At 39.5% G+C, this 19,515-nt stretch overlaps 1 protein-coding gene across 3 annotated transcripts in view; it reads right to left on the minus strand.

Moving 5' to 3' along the window:
- Positions 1-16,235: 16,235 nt before the first annotated feature.
- Positions 16,236-19,515, minus strand: part of CCDC9B (coiled-coil domain containing 9B) — a 74,909-nt gene continuing 71,629 nt past the window's right edge. For all 3 annotated transcript variants that reach the window (XM_039323849.1, XM_039323851.1, XM_039323848.1), the window contains one exon: positions 16,236-17,753. The gene's annotated coding sequence lies outside the window, so the exon portion shown is untranslated. The remainder of the gene's footprint in view (positions 17,754-19,515) is intronic.

Raw genomic sequence — 19,515 nt, forward strand, 5'->3', positions numbered from 1 at the left:
AAATTGTATTTTCTCGGGTACCCAGTGTGGGAAATGGTGAGGTTCCCAGCAATAGAAGAGCAGCTTCCAACAGAGCTAATTCGATGATGTTGTGCACAAGTGAGGAATAAAATTGTGTGATGCAAGATTCCCAGTCTTATATACAACTATGTGTAGTTTTTAGTTACCATTTAGCTTGATTTAGACAGAATGCAAATATGTGCAATTATTCCCCAGAACTTCAGAAGCTGATTGTAGAAACTGAAATACACTTACAATAGCGATGGACACACTGCCTAGAAATCTTAGTTTCAGGATCCATCAAGAACCTGCAGGGCTGATGTGAAGATTCTGTAATACAAAGGCTTATAGGTGATGTATTTTGATATCATATGAGACACATGTTCTGATCTTTGCTCAATCAATCAAGAGAAACAACTGACTAGGGAGAACAAAGAACAAAAAATATCAGAATTTTGTTGACTTGCTTTTGAAATAGCTCAGCTTTGGATCAAAGATAAAATAGCTCAAAGTAGAAATAGTACCTTTTTGTCTTCAGGGATACATTAATCTCTTCGAATTTTTCAGAACTGATTCACTGTATGGCAGAGTACATCATGTGCCATTGTGCGGCATTTAGTGCCACAGTGCCATAGGCACTAGGGAAAACCAGGGTCTGTCCATCTTCAGGCACAGAAGCTCAATAGATGGTTTTCAGTTACTCTCAACTCAACCTACTTCACAGGGTTGTTGGGAAAATTAGGGGGGCAGGTGCAGTATGCACACCAAGCTATTGAGCCAATTATGGGATATTGTTGTCTAGCCAACGAATAACTATAAGCATAACCTCTAACATTCCAGATGTTTCAGACCTACAGAAATAACCTGTAGTATTCCAGATGGACCTTCCCAGCATCCCTAAGAGGGAAAACCAGTGGTTCAGGATGCTAGAAGTTCTACAGCTGAAAACATTCAAGGAGGAAAAATTGTGATGGCATGAAGAAAAATCAATCGAGCGGTTCCTACATGGTGACAGTGACATATGAAAGCAGTCTCCAGCTAGAAGCTGCCATTTGAAATTCAGCCTATAAACTTATTTACTCAGTGTCAGTTGCTAAATTGGGAATATAAATCTGACCAAAACTGTTAATTGGAAAACTGATTTTAAAGGGAGGCATCATCTGAGTTACAAAGACTGGCACTGACAGGAGTCATCAGTTGTGACTTTGATTTTGCCTGACAAATTGTGTTATTTTAATTCCAAACATGTTGATTTAGAAAAAAACACTACTGTAACCAGGTGTCATCTAATAGCGATGGTGTAATGGTTGTTTAAAGAAAAGGCCATGAAGTGCTAATTACATTGTTAAATCAAACATTTTGTCAGCCCTTTTTCAAAATATTTTTTACCCCCAAAATGAGTGTTTTTCTTTAGTTTTGTAATTTTGCATTTGCTTCTACCCCTACAGTCAGGCATCCCTGCAAATATTTTGTTCCAGTTTCAAATTATGTTTTGTCTACAAAAGGATCCCATTTTAAAGGATGACTTCGCTCTTCGTAGAGTACCAGTTACTGCTGACTGAATTGTCACATGATGCTCTGCCATGTAAGGTAAAAAGGCTAGGGGACTATCTTCCGAACTGGCTTTTTAAAAGGAAGTGTACCAAGCTCAGGCATTATGCAATGTTGCAAACATTATTTCTGAATTTAGATGTTCTAAATCAATGTTTCTCACCCTTCGTGACTTTAAGATGTGTAGCTTTCAACTCTCAAATTCCTCAGCCAGCATGGAACCATCATAATGAATTCTTAGTTATAGCAACTGTTAGACCACTGTTGCCCCCAATCTTTTCATCCCTCAAAGCATTTAGAAATGTTTTTAATTCTTATTTTTATTTAGATTTAGACCCAGGGCTTGGCTTTATGGAGTAACCATATAGCAGCACCAACATTCCTTTACGATTATGGTGAGGCTGATGTCCTGGGTTTATTCAGGCAGGAGCCCAAATGCAGAAAACAGGTTCTCTCTGTCAACTGGGGTGAAAAGTCCAGATTTCATCCTTTCCTACCTGATGCATCTATTTTTGGGATGGGTGAGGGGAAGAATGCGGAAAGAGATATACAATATCTACTGCATATGTTCATTTTTATATTCTACAATTTATATTAAATTTCAAAAAAATAAAGTGGGAATCAGCTCTGAGTACTATATGCCTTTCAGATTTGGATAAGACCACTTCCTCTCTGAGTGGCTGGCTACTTTCCTGAAGGCAGCATGACAAACAGAGTCGCTATGCCTTACATGAGCATTGTGCTGCTTTGTCGGCCTTGAACAGCCATTCCCTGCCTTTCATTTAGGGTTTGCATTTTGGCATTGAAATACTGAAGTGCTCCTTAATTAAAGGCTTTATGGGTTTCTTCAGGCTAGCCAACCAATTAATTTATCCAAGGAGGACTTGATGTGGAAAAAAAAAAAAAACCCCACGATTGAATATCATCACAGTTGCAGTGAAATTGATGCGACAAAATTGCAATTTTACAGCATAACGCTACTAAGACGTCATGCTGTAAAAGTGCCCTAAAAAAGCCACCTTTTTTTGATGTGATGAAATATCTGAGTCTAGTTCGCATTTAGATGAATGGAATGTAAGGGTTTCAAAACAAGCTTTTGTCAATGTGGTCCAACTGTTTCTGTAACTGATACAGTATTGATCTGCTTGCTTTTTTAAAAAAATTATCTCCCGATAAAATAATGAATGTAAGCCTAACATCTTATCTTCTTTTTAGCTGGTGCATCCAAATTGGATTTCCCTCTAATCTGTTAATTTCTGGAGTTGTTCGAAAAGAGCCATCTCAGATATCAGACACCACCAATTCATGATTAGAGGGTGGGAGTCTAGAGGGTGAATACATCCAGTGACCAAGGCCCCATGGTTAAAGGGGGCTGGGGGCAGCATTGGTCAGGATGATGAGCAAAACAGTTCAGGTTACATCACAGGCAGACTGAGATTTAGGAGAAGGTGTTTGCTCTTTATGAACTTTATTATGTCTGCTGTGGAGTTTAAATAATAGCTATTTAAATAATAGCTTAAATAAATAATGGAGAGAAGTGTCTCTGGAGATTCTGAGTCATCCAGGTTGTCCCAAAGGTTGTTTCAAGAGGCAACTGGACTTCCTTGTTTTTCTTAGAAGACATTTCGCTTCCCATCCAAGAAGCTTCAACAGTTGTGATAGCGGGAGGGATGGAAAATACTCCCCCATCCACTCTCAGCTGTCAGTATCTATCATTCCATTCCCCTGCCCTCCGCCATCACAACTGATGAAACCTATTGGATGAGAAGATAAATGTCTTTAAAGAAAAACAAGAAAGTCCAATTGCCTCTTGAGAAAGCACCTTTGGGACAAAATGGAGAGAAACAATATTGTCAGTGTTCAGCAATATCAAAAGCAGTTCCAGAGACTGGAAAAGGGGGAAAGGAGTGAAGATAGTGGATTGCTAATTTGTATCAAATTCTGTATATTCAAGATCACAATTATTTTAATTCTCTTTATTTCTGTCTTTGGATTTCGGCCAATTTTCAAAAGCCATGACCAGATTCCTACAAAAATGATGCATTAAATGTTTGCAAAATAAGTGTATGTTTCCCTTTAGTGACACTAGTATGAGAAAGTGTAATTAAAGTTTTGGATAATTATTGCAAATTGGGCGATCATTGTGGATATATGGGCAGAGAAATCTCTAGGAACTTGCATGTTTGCTTGTGTCTAGCCCAACTAGCAGAATCATAAAAAAAAAAAAAACCTGTGCGATGATAGGTGGTCTTTCTATCTTTCTGTCATCTTAGTATTCCTACATTGTTTCCTAGAAATACATTCATTCTGGAATTTTCTGGGTGTTTTCTAGCATTCCCTACTACCCAAGATAAGAACCAACTTGCTCTGATTTAATGCGAAGCAGAAGATAATCTCACCGATTCTGAATGGTACCAGCCAGTAAAGAGTTGTCTTCTGTTTTTTAGTTCCATAATCCCTGCTGCCCTCCTCATTTTTCAGAAAGGGGGGGAGGGGAAGGAGGGAGGGAGGGAGGGGTAAGAACATCTCGGCTGCAAGCCAGAGAAATAGCAGCTATCTGTCCAAAAGAATGGCTTTGTATGGGTACCTCAGTTTCTGTTACTCAGTTTGCTTGCCTCTATTAAGTCTAGTCAGAAACGGGAAGATGTTGCTATCTCCATGGCAGATGTGCAGCTTTCTGAGCAGGATTATCACTGTACAGAACTGAGTCTTATGGGGGGGGGATGGGATCACCTGCAAAGGGAGGACCTATTATCCAAGATATGGTCCTGAATGTAAAACTAGATGGAGCAATATTTCTTATTTAAGGCATTGAAACTAATTAGCTCAGATTATTTATTCATGGCCTTCCCCAGATACTTCAGTTTGCAGGGCCATTGACTCCAGTGGGCTAAGACCAATGGAGAAATAATGATCTTGAGAGATGATGCACTGAGAAAAAAGAGAAGGGAAGATGGTGGGTGGCTGGAAAGTGCCTGCTACTTCCATCACCTCCAAAGTGCCTGTATAAAAAAAAGCCCAGAATATTATCAGTTTGCAATTGCATAATAGATGTGTAGCATTTGACTGCATTGCATGTCATCTGTCAATGCTACTTTTTCTGACATTGCATTTCATTCCCATTGTTTAGATTTACAATCCACCTTTCTTCCAGGACCAAAAGGTGGCTTACAGGCTGGTGTCCTTATCCTCTCATTTTGTCCTATAATAAACCTTTGAGGTAGGCTGGCCTGGGAGTTACTGGGTATCTCACTTTCAGGCTGGGTGTACATTGGTTGGCTACAAAAGTGATGCCACAGCTACATGGCTACAAAAGTTACATAGGGTCCAGGACTTGGGAAAGCATAGCACCTGCGGTTATCTGGATAAATTTATGGGATTCTGCTTTCTTTGAGACCATCCTAGTGCAGTGCTGTTTGGAAGGCTGCTGGAGAACACTGTTCTTCATGACTTGAGTTTCACTTGATTACCAGCCAATCCTTGACCGATGGGTGGCCAGCAAATACATGCAATTCTTACAAGAACCCTCTGTTCAAAGAAGAATCTGCTCAGCCACAAGAAACAGGCCAAGAAAACAAACTATAGATTTCTTCCCCCTGAGATGTTAAATGAGCAGGATTCCATAGGCAGGCTGTCCCAAAAGTGCTTTTTCCAAAAGGCAACTGAACTTTCTTGTTTTTTTTTTTTCTTTGAAGAAAAAGGGGGGGGGAGAAAAAGGAAGTCCAGATGCCTTTTTTTGGGGGGGGGGAAGCACCTTTGGAACAACCATGGCCTGGATGATTGCAAATATCCATAGATATCCACAAACAGACTTTTTCTTTGCTCTGAAGAACCAGCCCCTCTCTTCTCCCCTTCCCCCTGTTTGGATCGCTCTTCCCTTTTGGAAGCCTTCTGGAAGGGTCTGTGCTTTCCCAAGCAGACTTTGGAACAGGGGGTGCCACTGAATTAGAGGCAGCCAAGGAGGGCAAGGATAGTAGTACAAAACCAAATCATGCTGGTGGCGGTTTAGGATTGTTCAAGACTTGGGAGAGTAAAACTGCCTAGAACAGTGATGGTGAACCTTTTAGAGACCGAGTGCCCAAACTGCACCCCAAAACCACTTATTTATTGCTGGGTGCCAGGTGAGCGTGGCCCACTGGGTGGGCATGGCTGTGGTGGTCATGGCAGACTGGGTGAGTGTGGCCAAAGTGGGCATGGTCACCTCGATGTTGCTCATGGGGAGGGATGCCTGTGGGGGCTGGGCAGGGTTGGGGGAGATCCAGGGGGTCTCTGGTAGGTGGGGTGGTGGGTAGGAGGCTCGTCCTGTGGGATGAGGCGAGGCAGGGTGGGGATGCCTCAGGGCAAGGCAAGGCAGGGGCCGGGGCAGCTGCTGCCTGACACCATCAGCCCCCCCACACATAGGCCAGCGAGCGCATGGGGGCTGACAGTGTCCGTCAGCAGCCACAGCCTGCCAGCCCTTCGACTGGCGCACTCTGGAGCTCCACAGCCCGCCACCAGCAATTCAGAGAAGTGCCCACAGAGAGGGCTCTGAGTGCCGCCTCTGGCACGCGTGCCATAGGTTCGCCACCACTGGCCTAGAATAATTACAACGAGGCAACATATAAGATTGCAGGGAGGCAAACTATTCAGCTCAAGCTACCTTTAAAGAAAAAAAGGAATCATAGTGCAGAAAGATAGTAACCTTGAAGTTAGCAAATGCACAGCCATGTCATTGGGAAAGAATCCCTACTCCTGGGAAATTTCACTGTTCCACTAAAGGGAAGTTTCTTCTACTTCTACAGGCAGTCCTTGACGTACGACTGCAACTGAGCCCAAATTTTCTGTTACTAAGCAAGACAGTCTTGCCCCATTTGATGACCTGTCCCACCACAGTTGTTAAGTGCAACTGTACTTAACTGCAGTTGTAACATGGTTGGTAAATGAATCTGTCTTGCCCATTGACTTTGCTTGTCAGAAAAGGTGATCACATGACTCCGGGACACTGCAACTGTCATAAATATGAGTCAGATACCAAGCATCTACATTTTTATCACATGACCATGGGAATGCTGCAATGCTCACACATGGGAAAAACAGTCGTAAGTCACTTTTTTCAGTGCTGTTGCAACTTCAAATGGTCACTAAATGAATTGTTGTAGGTCAAGGACTACCTGTACTTAAATGGGTCAGTTTCTTGGTGAATATTAGTTGTTAATCAGTAATACTAATCTTTATTTTTATATTGAAATATGGTCACTTAGTAACTCCACAGATTGAGAAGTTTTTTGAGCTGCTGGGCATATTGGAGAAATATGTTTGTAAAATTTGGTAGACACAAAGGGAGATATTACTAGCCATGCCCTAATCACCCCAAATACTCTTTACCACTCTTATGTATTACTCTTTTTATTGAGTATCTTTTCAACAAAGCACTAGACCTGGTCAGCATTTTTATTAGTTGAGGTTAAAAAAAGTATTGGAAATCACAATTATATTATGAAATTAGAATTACATGCCAACTTCCCATTGAATGTGTTTTAAATTGAGACTGTTTCTTTAAAATGCACCTCCCATTTGTTGGTCTAGCACAGGGGTAGGCAAACTTGGCTCTTTTATGACTCTGGACTTCAACTCCCAGAATTCCTGAGCCAGCCATGCTGGCTCAAGAATTCTGGGAGTTGAAGTCCATGAGTCATCAAAGAGCCAAGGTTGCCTACCCCTGGTCTAGCAGATATTTTGGGAAGCACACTGTTTATAGGTACCAGGTTGTCGGCCTCTGAAGAATGGTGTTTATTTATTACATAGCTAGCCAAAATATCTTGAAATATCTAGGCTCTTTTCTTAGGAGATCTTTTTTCTGCACTGATTTGGACCAAGTGTTCCCAATTTATTTGCTGAAGGGTTGAATCATTTCAAACATCAAAGCATTTTGATGCCTACAGTTGTGGGTTTCTTCATTGGATTTCCAATAAATTACGACGGTGTAAATTATGACGGTGAGTTGCATACAGTAGCCAATATTGTCACTTATTTACATATGATAGGCACAAGCTGGAGAACTGTTATTGAACTGCAGATCATTAGGACAAATGTTATTTATCTAAGGGTTTGTAAAGAACACATGAAAAATGGATATAGACCAGCGATTATAAGGAACTTAATAAGAGCAGTTGCAGCAGTCACTTGTCATTGTTTCTAGATTCATCAAAAGATATTAAGAAAATATAGGAGTCTTTTTCTTGACCCAACCTTTTCTGTCAGCTGCTTAAAAAGAACAGTGTATTTTGAACTTCTGAGGCCAGCACAACCACATGGTCACCTGAATTGCCTCCAATACTTCAGAGAAAAACCCCAAATGGAGCTGCATATTTGTTTTCAAGGACAAAGAAGGGATTTCTGGATGATAAACTGCAGGACCACTATTTCTGTATCTGGGATCTTAAAGAAGACAAAGGACGTCACTCTGTAAATGTCAACAAGTTAAGCTTGCTGTTAAGTTTATGGAACTTTATATTTATTTGTTAATCTAACATGGTAAACTTTGCTAATCTCAAATTTCTGCACTTTTTTTTTTAAAAAAAGCCATACCACTTCATTTGTCAAACAACATTTATTCAATAAAAACATTTCCCATATTTCTGGAAAAGTTCATTCACTGCTCAGCTATGTCAGTCAACAATCTCATTTAAACACTGGAAAACAGAAACTAACCAGTATCATATTTTTTCTAAAGATAAAAGCATCATGTCAGGTTAATGCAGGCTCTTCAATACAATTTAAGCTTATAGCTTAACATTGATTTTATAATACTTGCTTCTCAGGAAGCTATAGTTTTTGAACAGTAGAACAGATCTTAACCATATAATCATTGGTACCTGTGTCCCAAAAACAGTATTCAAGAAAGGTTGAATTTTGTAGTGTAGTGATGCAGAAATCAAGGAAAAACAAAACACAGCAAGGGTCAGGAGTCTTATAGGTAATATCCTATATTGCATCCTGTATCTTTAAATCTCACCTGCTGCTGATCTTATTTTTATATTCTACCATTGGATCTCTGGGGACAAAAGGCTGAATACAATTTTCTTTTCCCCAAATAAGTTTCACCTGGAACTCAACAGAGACTGTTAGAAGGGCATGTCTACAATCATGTCTACAAATGAAGAATACTACCAGGATCCTGGCAGGGCAGAAGCAGAGAAGAAGACATTTTTAACCAATAATATGGAATTAATGGATAACATTGCTAGACTTAAACTTCCTTGAGAGCAAGACCGGAGTCAAGAGGACAGATTCATGCCTAAGAATTTTTTTTTTATATACCAAACTTCCTTTTCTCCCTTTCTGAAACTGTGATATTGGAATAATTTTGTGGGCTTTTAGAGAAGCCATGGGAAGCATTTCAAAATTCTCTCCACTTAAGAGTAAAATCAAACTTGAAAGAAGATGACTTGATATATATTCCATGGCTCCTGGGATATTCTCCAACAGCCTAATCCAATGAAGCAACTTGGCAGGTTCAAGCCTTCTATACGACACCATTAATATAACTTAGTGTATTGTTGGAAGAGCAAAGGATGGGAATTAGGCTTAGGATTGCAATAAATGGTCACTGCTTATACCTCTTCCTGGCACAGAAATATGCTCTGGGGAATGTTGCCCAAGTTGAATAGACAATTTCAAGACATTCACTGGTGGACTTCCCTGCAAAAGGTGTGCTGACTGGAATCAAGAAGGTGCAGTGAAATGCAGGAATTAGGGAGAGATATGGTCTTCTGTAACCAGATTTGCTTTATCAGTTTTTAATTGAACTTTAATAAATAACATATCATTTCTAATAAATTATACAATATATAACTCAAAGGGTAAGCACTTCCCTTAAACCATATTCTCCACTCCTCCCTCCTTGCAGATATTTCTGACTTGGGGGGGGGGGGGATAGAGCAATACAGATAATGGTGCAAAGGGGGTAAAGTCATGTCACAAGTATCACTGAAGCCAGGATCTTCCTTTAGGGCAGGGGTCTTCAAACTTGGCCCTTTTATGACTTGTGGACTTCAACCAGGCATGCTGGCTGAGGAATTCTGGGAGTTGAAGTCCACAAGTCATAAAAGGGCCAAATTTGAAGACCCCTGCTTTAGGGGAATTGGTCATTTGAACGTCTTTTTTAAACCGCCCAAGATTATGCCAAAAACCTATGTGACCTTCACAATGCATTTGTTTGCAATCCTTGAAAAAGTCTAGTTTGGTGTTTTTCAAACTTGGCAAACTTTAGTGCCCATGTCTTTGCCTCAATATCAAAGCTACCCACAAAGTAAATATAAAACACAAATTCTGCATATTTTATCAACCAATCATATCATGATATGGCCAAGAACTGTACTAAACTACCTGCCCCCTGTACATGTAGCCAACCATCAATTTGCTCTGAGCAGATCCCAGATGAGGGACATCTATTCATGTTTAACAGTATTGCTTCCCTCATTAAATTAGGAGGTTTAATTATAAATCACAAGCATAAGATCTGGGAGGTTAAAGAGGATTAAGTTTTATGGGGAAACCTTAATGAACTATACTCCTAAATTTGCTCTGCCAACTGCTATCCATTCCGACTGTACTGTCACAGTTCTTCAAAGCCCCAATATAACTCTCCTGCCTCCCAGACTTACCTCAGCCATTTTATCATTAAGCTGATTGTTATTTCTTCCTAGCTGTCCTGCACTTGTCAACTATTTATAAAACTCAAGCAGAAACACACTCAGTAGGAACGTTGGATCATTTCAAAAATAACAATTTATCCGTTGTCCCCACTTTTTAATTAAAACTAATTATGAATTAAAATAAGGTGCATACAACAGATAATACATCTGCAATATGGATATGAGGTGGGAAATCCAAGTTTGGGATAACATAAAAGTGTGTCAGCCTTCCCAGGCAGACCAGACAATGAGCTAATTCTGTTTTACTATAAGGCTATCAGTGTTTCCCAAACTTGACAATTTTAAGGCATGTGGACTTCAACTCCCAGAATTCCACAGCCAGCATTGCTGGCTGTGGAATTCTGGGAGTTGAAGTCCACATGCCTTAAAATTGTCAAGTTTGGGAAACACTGGGCTACATTAATGGAATCTTGCAAATCTGATAATACAAATCTCTTGCCATCTTTGTTGGTAAGTTGTAACTGCCATTATAGTTTGGTAAGTTAAGGAAGCTCCTTTCTGAGTTTCTTTCTCTGTCTGTTATATAGCTACGGACTATGCCCCCTCTTATCTGATCATTCCTTAGGCAGCATCTCTCCCCTCTCCCTTCATCTTCCAAGGTCATTCTGACATACCATTACATCTATCAGTATTTCCTCCCTTTTTTGGAGGTCTCTGCTGCACCCCCCCCACACACACACACATCCTGCCCCCAGAAATGTGTGCTAGGGCAAGGCTTTTCAACCAGTGGTACGGGTACCACCTGTGGTACATTGGCACCTGGCAGGTGGTACGCGACCATCCTAGAAAAGTGGTAGCGGGGGAGGGGAATGAGCTGAACCGGTGGCAGCACTGCACAAGCCTGAGCGAGAGACGGCTGGAGCTGCAGGGCTGTCAGGGCTCAGAGGAAGCGCCAGGATCAGCACCAGGCTCCAGCTGGAGCTTGGCGCTGATCCTGGCGCTTCTGCTGAGCCCAGAAGAAGCGCCAATCAGCTGGAATGTTACAGCATCTCCAGGGTCTTGTGATTTACATTCAGATGCTTGGCAACTGATTCATATTTATGACGGCCATAGTGTCCCAGGGTCATGTGAAGTGACCAAAACCTGCTGCAACCACCCATCAGACGGGGGGAATAAAAACCAAACACCCCCCCACCCCACCCCCGCTGCCAATCCTCAACAGAAATGCTCACAACAATGAAAACCTTGGACAGGAGGAAGAGCGCCACCGGGTGGGCAGGCAGGTGTCTTGCTCAGCACTTTTTCAGTGCCATTGTTACTTCCAACAGTCACTAAGCGAACTGTTGTAAGTCGAGGACTATCAGTACTTCATTGCTTTTTTCCTTTTTTTTTTTTTTGGTCATCAAGTTTTTGACACCTTGCTAGGCGACTGGTGGTACTCGGATATTGCCATATCCTAAAAGTGGTACAATGGGTGAAAAGATTGAAAAGCCCTGTGCTAGGGAGTGCTGCTAAAATCGGATAAGCAATTTCAGAACATGTACGTCCAACTTGTCTGATGGACATTGCCTACAGTAGCAAAGAGGGAGATTGTGCTCTTGGCCTTTTGTAAAAACACTTTTTTTTTACAAAAAAAAAAAAAGAGAGACCGTCAGAATGATCTATCTACAAAGGACTGCTGGATGATAAATGAAAAGAGCAGTTGGTTTTTTTCCCCTATCCAGAATCCAGAACTATTATAGAATCTTATCACCGCTTTTCTCTATCTTGGTGGCCTTCAGATGGCTTGGACCTCAACTCCCATCATGCCCGGCTAGTGCAATGGATTACAATATGAGGAGAGGACCAACATTAGCTGGGGAAAGCTGACTTAAAAATTCCAATGTTATGATAAATACGCTGTATATGGCCCCTACTAGAAGAGGGTCTGAAACTTTTTCTATTCTTCTCACCACTCACCCACCCAAAACAAAACCAGTTACTTGCCAATTGCCAACAGAATGAAACAGTCATCCAGAACCAGATTTTATTGCTCTGATTCTGACCTTGGGAGTCTGGGTGGACTAATCACTAGAATGGAGATTTTTTTTTATCTTGGAATACAATGTCTCTCCATTTACTAGGTGACCTTGGTCAAGTTCCCTTCCGACTAACATGATCCATGCAGTCTAATGTTCTCTTTTCAAACAGGAAGGATTTTCTTTTCTGATATTTACCTTTACCTGTCTTACCTATTTACTCTGTGCCAATCTTCCCTAAGAGAATTCTGCAACCTTGTAACTCCCAATTAGCATAACCACAAGCAACTGGTGTAGTAAATAGTTTTGAAAATCTGGACTGCAAGAGCTGTAAAAAAAATTAACATGGTACTGGGAAAAGGCGTAAGGGTTAAGATATCAATGTGATGATAAATTGTATCCTGACAATTTTGAATTTACCAAGTCTGAGACATTACAAGGAAACTCATTTTGCTACAGTAGATAAGGTCACACTGGGCTCATAAATGTGACAGGATGATGTGTCTTATGAACTGGTTCTCTATCAACATCAAGAAAAAAGTGGGCAACATTATTTCACATGGCCAGAGTTTAATGCTATATTATAGACTGAACTTTTTTCACTTTCATATCTAACAGGCATAAATTTCTTTCTTCCTATTTATCTCCCCCCCCCCCCTTTGTTTTACTATTTGTATCTCTGGAAGCAAATAAAAATTATTTAAAACCGAAGGGCACTTGACTAGTTTATGTTTTTTGTGTTTTCAAGCAAAGTTTAATTATCCAGGCCTATCATTTAATGACTTTTAAAAGTACTGTTATAAGAAGAGAAACATTTCAAAGCTATATTAACCAGGAAGCTAATGCAGACCTCAGGGTCAGCTGCCTATCAGCTGTCTAGTAGAAAGCTTGGTGATCAAATATGGTCAGTGCCCCTTCAGTATTTTGGATGGATCCATCTCCTTGCTAGGCCCCAGGCTTCAAGCAGGCCTGATTTCCAGGACCAATCTCTGTGATACCTTTTCTATTAAGTTACTTAATTATTTAAATAATTAAATTTAGAGACTACCCAACTCCTAACAGTTCTGGATGGTTTACACTTTAAAAAAAAAGTAAAAGTGAAAAGAATCATAAACTTCCAGAGGGGGGAAAAAAATGTGCATAGCACCCCAAAGAAGCAACTGGTGGGATTTATCAGTCATCATACCTCAAGGCTAGGGAGAACAGCCAGGACTTTGGAATATTATCAGAATGGGAGTCATACAGATTTCTGGGGGAATGTTATTCCAGAGGGAGGGTGCCATGATAGAGAAACGTATTTTGTTATAATCTCACACCACACTCATAACCATGGCCTGATGATGGGCATTTATTCTCTATTATGAATTGGCATCTTAGGTAGTCAAATACAATATAATAAGGAAACAGCCCAAATTTGTACAGGCCAGAAGTATCACTAACCATTTTCTAGCACAAAATGTCACAGGGATAGCTAAACCATAATTCAGGAGAACAAGAAGGAAAACAAATGGGACCTTCAAAGCAAAGGCGAAGACTCCAAATGGCTTTTTTTTTTTTTTTACCTCAGAGGGCCAAAAGACCTCTTCACTTATATTTGTCAATGCTATTGCTTTGGCAACAGACCAAATGAGATGAGTCTGTGTTGCTATTTAAAAGTTAGGCAGGCTGGAATGGAAAGTTCTTCAAAGTTCCAAACTTTTTAAGTGAAAGCTTTTTAAAGGTTAAAAACAACAGCTTGCATACTGTCAGGGATACAAGAACCGACTGTCTGGCTTCCATCAAGATGTAGGCAGTGACATTCTATGCTCACTGAAGACTCTGAACTACCTTTAAAGGCAAATCCTATGTAACAGAAATTGCACCAGCCAAGTCTGGAGATTATTCTAAATGAGAGGAGATCAAACCTTGCTAGATTGGTTACAAATAGCATAAGTTTCAAGCTGGTGAAAAGTATTATTGTTCATCTACACTCTGAAACATAGAACAAAGTATCATAAGACTGGAAGGGACCTCAGAGGTCTTGGAGACCTTGTACCATTCCTGGTTATACAAAACTTATATAATAAGCCAGCTACTATGATAATCTTTCTTTTCCTATATCTAAAAACAAGTAAATAAAATAAAAATAATTAACCTACTGTATAATTGAGAAGCTTTTTGCACCTATCTATAGGAGTTGTCCATACAACTACCAGAAAGTAAAATAACAAAAGATTCTTTTTCTTACATAGGTACTAAGAACAGCTGAGCCAGATTATTCCAGATTTGGCAGAGTATTTCTCTGCAGGAGTATGTCCCTTGACAGGTCCCCAATCAACAAAACTGAATCTTGCAGGCCCATGTTTGTACTGCATAACATTCAATAAACTGGAACATCACAAGGAGAATTTGTTTAAAGATCCACACCAGTATTTCTCAACTCAGCCTCTAAGATTTGTGGACTTCACCTCCCAGAATTCCCCAACTAGCATGCTGGCATCTCAGAGGAAGAGAGACAACTCCCATTTCCAAATCTTTCAGTTTGGTTCCAAAGGCTCTGTTCCTAAGGACTGGAATGAGAGCACAAAGATGATAAATGCCTTTGAACTTCTTTTCTGTTCATCCAAAGCCTTTATCAAAACTTTATTACTTCTTCAAGCTTTCTCTTGACTTTGAGGTAAGTATACCTGCAAACCACAGAGGTTTTTTTTTCCAGATCAAAATAGAATGTGCTTAATCAATCAAACTGAAAGCCATTTTGATATGTCCCTCACAGATTATTTTTGGCTTCATTTCTGTGAGAGTTGAGGGGAAATAACCAACAGCGATAACAAAAATAAGGACAGAAGCATGTCTTGACCTCTGGGAAAGAAGAAAGTATTAGGAAGAGACCTAGACTGACTCTTCCCTAATTCAGTGAGCTATACAGAGAGCAGGATTAAAAATCACAGACTTGATTGATATTCTGATAATATAGTCTCAGTATAGTATCTTAATAAAGTATAATTCTAGTCTCCTATGGAGTCGATTTCCTGACCTAAAAACTTTGAAGAGTTAGCAATTTCAGATATACATATAGTAATCTCCTTTGAAGAAGATGAGAAGGTGCCTACACAATTAGCCTTGGCATAAGTAGCTTTTGAAAAGTAAATTGCAGTCATAGAAGTCCATTGAAGATTAGGAATCCAGAGGACAGGACAGGGAAGGTTAAACTTTATCATCTGCAATAGTCCTTATCAGAAATATGGAGGTTTTTTTTTATTACAGTATATTTATTAGAATAAAATTTCTTAGTCTCATTTAAATAGCATTGATAGGTAAAGGGGTGGTTAAATAAGAAACCCTATGCAACTAGGATTCTAAACAAGATCAAGCCCACCACATTTCCTATTTACTTGTATGAATCATTAATAAAATTGTTAGTTATGTGAACATCATCTTGGCATTGGTTAAATGATTAACTAAATGATCCCCATGCATGCAACAAAACCAAAGAAAGGGAAACCACTAACCTGAAATATCATGATATCAAATATCATATCATTCAAATACCTTGAATAATCATCTATTCCATTTTACTGACTTCCCCTTCTTCCCTATCACAGATGGATCTTGTTCTTTAGAGGAAAGAATATGTATAATGTTTGAGGGAAGCATAGACCTTAAAAATATATCTTGAGAAGAGTCATCTCATGACCTTTGTACCCTTAAAGAGGATGCAAAATCTAGTTGACATCTGTTCTGCAAGTAGATCACCCTATACCAGGGTCTTCACACTTGGCCCTTTTATGACTTGTGGACTTCAACTCCCAGAATTTCTCAGCCAGCATGCCTGGCTGAGGAATTCTGGGAGTTGAAATCCACAAGTCATAAAAGGGCCAAGTTTGAAGACCCCTGCCCTATACTCTATGTCCTCCACACAGGGAGTAGAGCCCTTTAGTCCAAAACCTCTTTAAGACTAAGAAACTCCAAGTGGTTGTATTGCCAGTTACTCTATGTATGCAATTCTCTGTGAACCAGTGTTGAGTCTATATTGTTCTATGCTCTAGTTCCCCTCAGGTTCTTGACTCCCTCCCCCCCCCAATAAACTGCTTCTTGGCTTCTGAGCTTTCACTAACAGATCTTGATTTGCATTATAGATCACAGGAGAGTGACTAAAAATTCACATAAGGCAGGTCAAAAGCATAATTTTGTGACTAGGGTTCCAGAATGTTGTAGGATTTGTTTCTACTGTAGCTCAGAATAAAAGTGGGAAAACACCCTAATTGCTGGAAGAACTTTAGTTATAAATCATGGGCGTCCAAACTTTTGTGTTGCCTGTGCTACAACTGAGTGAAGAGAAATTGTCTTGGGCTGCATATAAAATATATAGTCAGTATATATAAATCACATAATAATGTTAAAAGTTTACCATCTTGTGGGATTGCATTACAAGTCCAGAGCCGCATACAGCATGTGGGCCGAGGGTTGGACACGCTCGTTATAAATAATGGCTAGTTTTCTCTTGTTCTCTGTTCCTACATTTGCACAGCTGGAATCAGAGAATTACAGTACATATTTATTTAGAACATTATGCCACAACTGTTCAAATGTATTTCAAGAAAGTATGAACTTGGAAATTGTAATCCCAAGAATAAGTAATTTTTTTTCAAGCTGTAAAGTTACCAGCAGCTTCTAAGATTTTTTATAAGGAGGGAAGATCAACTGATTCTGCTTTGATATTTATGTGCATGAAAGAGCTGTTTGGCTGAAGACCAGAAAGGAAGAGAGGATAGGAAAATGGATTTCTCTTCAGGATACTGCAATGCTTTTTCAGAGTTGCTGAATTAGCACTTAGCAGTATTTATGTTTCAAATGCAAGAGTTTGCATCTTGCTGACAGATGTTTAATGCTCAGTAATCACAAAGGAAAGTTAGATGAAATGCCAGATGGGTCAAACCAGCATTTGTTAGTAGAAATCAATAAAAAATTTAACAATCATGTCTTTATATGTGTGTATAAATTTCCAGCTAACTATGATGAAAAATCAGCAGAATATTTGGAGAAGCACAGTTGGAGCTGTGTTTCTTGTTTCAGAGTTTTTTTCTTTGAATTATTCAGTCATTTTCAAACATTTTTGGTCAAATCAAATCACACTTGTGTCTCCAGATAAATTCTGCAAGGGATTGTGTTGTTACTCACATTCTCTAAAACAGAAGCTCACTGTGGAGAGGCAAAACAACCAATTTCTTGTATTTATTGAGACAAGTCATTTATGTTGCTCAATCACACTAACCTTCTATGTTCCCTCTTATTCTAAAGCTGATCTTGTACATTTATCCTCAGATTCATTCTGTGCAAGGCTTTGGCTGTATTGTTCTTGCTTACACCAGGAGAGAAGGCTGAAGTCAGTTCCAGGGTATTTTAGAAATTTCCCCAGCTGTGTAGCCTGATTCTTGAAATTAATCATTTTTGAAAAATGACAAAGTCTCTGTGGGGTTTTTTCCTTTATAAGTTCTCAGCACTCCTCTGGAGTTCTTGCAAAAGATTCTAGGTTTTCATTTTGGATACATACATATTTCTTGTCAATCTGAAGCAGAAGATGAGGGGAACAATGAGGATAATAACATTTCTGGGAGACAAAGCACCAGTGAAAAAACTAGAGATAATGACATTGTGTGGTCCTGAGCAAGGAATTCATCCAGTGCCTCAGGTGAAGCAGAGATTCCTCAGACTCACCTTTTCTCTGAGTGTTCTCCAGACATCATGAAGCTACAATTTACAGGATAATTAAGAATGATGGGTAATAATATAGCAATCTTCCCAAGCAATCATCTAGATACGAAGAAAGAAGATATTTTTCTGTGGGGTTTGGCTTCAGTAAAATTTACATTGTGAAATGTAAATAACCCCAAATTGCAATTTCCAGTTATCTTGTATAAAATTGTGTTCTTTGAGTTCTTGGCTCAGTTTTTAAAGTGCTAGCATGACATTGTGAAATGCTACACTTTGATTAGGTCAAGAATGTTAACTTTGGGGTTCCAGAGGCCATACTTATTAAATCGTTGTTTGGGAAGACTTAAGGCCATAGTGAGTCACATAGTGATGCAAAATTCAGGAAGCGGTGGTGGAACCATTGGCTGAAGGAGAAGTGGCCCCACCAGAGGGAGTAAGAGACTTTTCAGTTAGAGTCTGTTCAGGGGAGGAAGCATCTGAGATCAAACCCATAGTTCTCTGTCTGCCATTTACCAAGGGAAGGCAGACAATTGGTGAGATTCTTGTAATAAAGGTGTTCAACAATAAAATATCTGCTTGGGCATAACCATGAGTGGTTCTGATTGCTTCCACCTGACAATACCTTGTGCCTGATTTTTTCCCCCCTTCATTTCATTAAAATGAGTTAAACCTATCTTATGATTCATAAGAGAGTTTGTCTTTGTAATTCTTGCCCTACAGTGATTGAAACCATTTTGGTTTGTGGGGGCCACAAAGAACAGCTTTTGGTATTAAGTTAATCATTTTGGCTTAGGAAAATCAAAATTAAGATGCTTGAGCATCTTTTTTTCTCACTTATAGAACATAAATGGCTTTCCCTTCTCTGGTCCCTAAATCATGCTGAAGTGCTGAACAAATCAGCAGTTAAAACTATAAGTCACGATTGTGTCGCACTTTATAGGCTACATGAAGGAGAATATTCTTTCTTTTGTTTGCCTGCCATGTCGTGTACTTGCCATTATTTTCTGTAATATGAGACAGTCTACTTTTTGTACCCCCCTCTTCTAAGAAACCTTCCCCTCCACATTGCATGGGGAAAGATTGTTTGGCCTATGATATAGGAGAGACACACAAACCAAATGTGGCATTCCAGGGGTGGGGGTAAATGATAACACATATATCATGATATCCCAAAGATGCTTTTTCGTGAGGCAACTGGACTTTCTTGTTTTTCTCAGAGCTGAAGAAGCTTCTTGGATGAGAAGTGAAACATCTTCAAAGAAAAACAAGAAAATCCAGTTGCCTCATTAAAAAAGCATCTTTGGAACAACCATGACCTGGATGACTGAGAATCTCCATAGACATATCATGATATCATCTCCCAAATGTTCCAACTTATGAATTTGTATCCGATCTCATGACACAGATACAGTATATAATCACATCATTATTATGATCGTGTTGATGCTATCACTATTATGGTGGCTACTGATACAAAATTAATAGAGAAAACTTAATTAGACATAAGCAAATCTATCAGTTTCATTTCTTTTTGGTTACTTCTTATTAATCTGTCAATTTCAGCTTGTGTCAGTTCCTTGTTTTTACAAATATAAGAATTTCTATTGAATTTGAGA

Source organism: Crotalus tigris, unplaced genomic scaffold (assembly GCF_016545835.1).
Source record: "Crotalus tigris isolate CLP2741 ecotype Arizona unplaced genomic scaffold, ASM1654583v1 scf7180000024285.889131, whole genome shotgun sequence".
Lineage (NCBI taxonomy): Eukaryota > Metazoa > Chordata > Lepidosauria > Squamata > Viperidae > Crotalus > Crotalus tigris.